Here is a 3,323-nt window from a genome sequence, read left to right on the forward strand (position 1 = left end):
AAAGCGAGGCTAACGCTAACATAGTGCGTCAAAAAGCCCCAAAAACACAAAAAGAGTGCGAGTAGCACCATACATCCATACATCCATACATCCATACGCCCATACATACAAAGTGTCCACGTGCCACCAAAGATACAACGAGTGCAAAGTGCCACCATATACAAAAGAGAAAAAGCTTTTAAGCAAAGAGAGATACGAGAAGAGAGGTCGCGTGCGAATCTAGTTGTCTCTTCCTTTGCAACCAAAGCTTTGACTCTCCTTGTGTTAGTGTGACACCGAGCATCCGCACATACAATTTTCCGCTCACTTTTGGTTGCACTAACCCCGCTTATCTCGTGTGTGTGTTCCACATCCTTTTTCCGTGTTTATAGTGATCTTCGCATCAACTTTTGGATTTTCGGATTTCCACCACTCTTAACAACATACTCGATCTTGGATTTGTCTTTTGGCTTTCCACAACACTCGCCTAACACCATATTTGCTAGCTTTTGCGTGTGGTTTTGCGTGTGTTCCCGATACACTTGATCTTGCTTTCGGCTTGGTGGATTGCCTCAATACTATCTTACCTTGGTAAGAGTGCGAGGTAGTCTCCTTCCACTAACATACACAACCTAGTGCTTGTCTTTGTATCATGGATAGGAGCGGAGATGATGCAAGGGAGGGAGAAATCCTCCGCAACACCGAGAGGTTGGCTACTCAACACAACCTATGGACGCAACGCCAAGAGTTCAAGGAGCAACTCACTCTCTTCGAGACGCGCATCGATGAGCAATACGATGAAGTGGCACACAACTTCTCCGTTGTGAACCAAGACTTGGCTCTCCTTCGCGAAGCTACGGACAACTTGAATGGCCAAATGGCGGCCAATGATGCGAACATGGAGCGGCGCATGGATAGCCTCGAGCGCGCCATCACCAACTTGGGTCGTCATCGCCGACACCGCTCTACTTCATCATCCTCAAGCTCATCACAAGACTACTACTCTCATGGCCACCGTTCGTCCTCAAGCTCCTCCTCAAGGCATGAAGACCATCATCGACCGCATCGCTCACATGCTCGTCATGAAGACTCTCGCTCCAACTCTAGGCGAGGAGAAATACATCGCCATGCTCGTCCTCAAGAACGTCCTCCACAAGATCGTCCTCAACCGGATGGCCATGCCCACCATGGGCGTGACGGCCACCCACATGACAACGTCTTCCACAACATGGAGCCACATGGTGATGCTCAAGGCCATGAACATCAAGACCAACCGAGGCGTGATCTTCGCAATCATCCTCGCCATGACCAACGTGGAAGAGGAGAACCACCACATGAGCAAGATGAGAGGGCCATCTTTGGGCGTCGCCAACCACCTCGTCAAGATCTTCAACAACCTCGTCAAGATCTTCAACCACATCCTCACCGTGAACCAAGTGAAGCAAGTGTGCACCTCCAACACCAACCCAATGCTATGGTTGGCCGTAGAAGACCTCCTATTCCTCCTCAAGCCGCAAGAGATGAAGGTGCCCCTCCTCGTAGAAGAAACTTGGAGGATGAAGAGAACATGTTTGGACGCCTCAAGTTCACCATGCCAAAGTTCAAGGGTGAAGAAGATGCCGAGGCCTACCTCTCATGGGCACTCAAGGTGGACAAGATATTCCGCATCCACAACTACTCCGGTGCCAAGAAGGTGGCTATGGCGTCGCTTGAGTTCGAGGACTACGCAAACACTTGGTGGGAGCAAGTCCTCACTCTTCGAGAAGAGAAGGGAGAACCTCCAATTGCCACTTGGGAAGAAATGAAGAAAGAGATGCATGCTCGCTTTGTCCCCACGCACTACATGACCGACCTCTTCAACAAGCTCCAAAAGTTGAAGCAAGGTACCAAGACCGTCGAGGAGTTCTACAAGGAGATGGAGCTCACTATGATGAGAGCAAACATCCAAGAGTCCGATGACCAAACCATTGCTCGCTTCTTCAATGGCCTCAACTATCCCATCAAGCGAATTGTGGAGTTCCAACCTTACTCCAACATGGTTGAATTGGTCCATCAAGCAACGAAGGCCGAGCGCCAAGTGATTGAGGACATCAAGTACTCCAAGGCCAAGACCTACTTCACCTCCAAGCTCGCTACATCGACTCCTTCTACTACATCAACTCCTCATGCTACAAGTGCCAAGGCCGACGTGTCCTCTACAACATCCAAGAAGCCGACTATCCAAAGTCGCATGAAGCAAACGGTCTCCTCCACCGCCTCCTCTAAGGCATCCACGGGACCCTCTAGTGTCACTTGCTTCAAGTGTGGCACCCAAGGTCACAAGTCGTTTGAGTGCAAGAACACCAAGGTCATGATCACTATGGAGAATGGTGATATCGAGACGCTTGATGAGGATGAATATGAAGCCCTTGTGCAAGCCGCCGTGGAAAGTGAAGAAGCTTATGAGCAAGAATGTGGAGAAGATCCTCTCCTATGTGAGCATGACCCAAGTCCCTCACTTGTGGTCACAAGGGTGCTAACTACGCAACCTCATGATGTGGAAGAACAACGGTGCAACATCTTCCAAACCCGTGCCGGAATTGGTGGCAAGTCGATCAAGGTCATCATAGACGGTGGAAGTTGCCATAACTGATGTAGCCCCGCCTATCGTCGACACTACACCATGGCCAAGGAGTCCCCCAAGTGGACCAACAAGCGCAACCCCGACTATCATCGACGCTACACCATGGCCAAGGAGTCCCCCAAGTGAACCAACAACACAAACCCCCGCCATATATGTCAAGGTGAACTCCTTCCTCTCGACACTCGACCTCGTCAATACCTTGGATGGAATGCTACCTCATGACGGCGTGTTACATATCATTAGGTACAAGAGTCATCGAGGAACCGGAGGGAAGGAACTCCCATGGTGCAAGGAAGAGGAGAAGAAGAAGGAAAGAAGAGAAGAAGGAAGAGGAAGAAGAGGCGGGAGGAAGAGGCCCAGCCTGGCCGGTCCAGGACCCGGCCGACCGGACCCACAACCGGGCCGCCCGGTCCCGAGCCCGGTCAACCGGCGCCCAACCGGCGCAGCTCCTCGTACCCGGGCGAAGACCGAAACCTCGCAGCTTCCCGGTTTCCGAGCCGGTCGACCGGACCCCGACCGGACAGCCGGTCCACAGGCCCGGCCGGACCGGACCCTTGACCGGACAGCCCGGTCACAGGCCCGGTCGACCGGACCCCAAACCGGATCCGACGGGAATGACCCACCAAACCGCCTTAACTTATCCATTCGCGTACCTGTTCGCCCTTGCTGGCCTTGTATGCCTATATATAGACCCAAGGCACCCCCTTACCTCTTTAGACAA

Source organism: Lolium rigidum, chromosome 5, assembly GCF_022539505.1.
Source record: "Lolium rigidum isolate FL_2022 chromosome 5, APGP_CSIRO_Lrig_0.1, whole genome shotgun sequence".
Taxonomy (NCBI): domain Eukaryota; kingdom Viridiplantae; phylum Streptophyta; class Magnoliopsida; order Poales; family Poaceae; genus Lolium; species Lolium rigidum.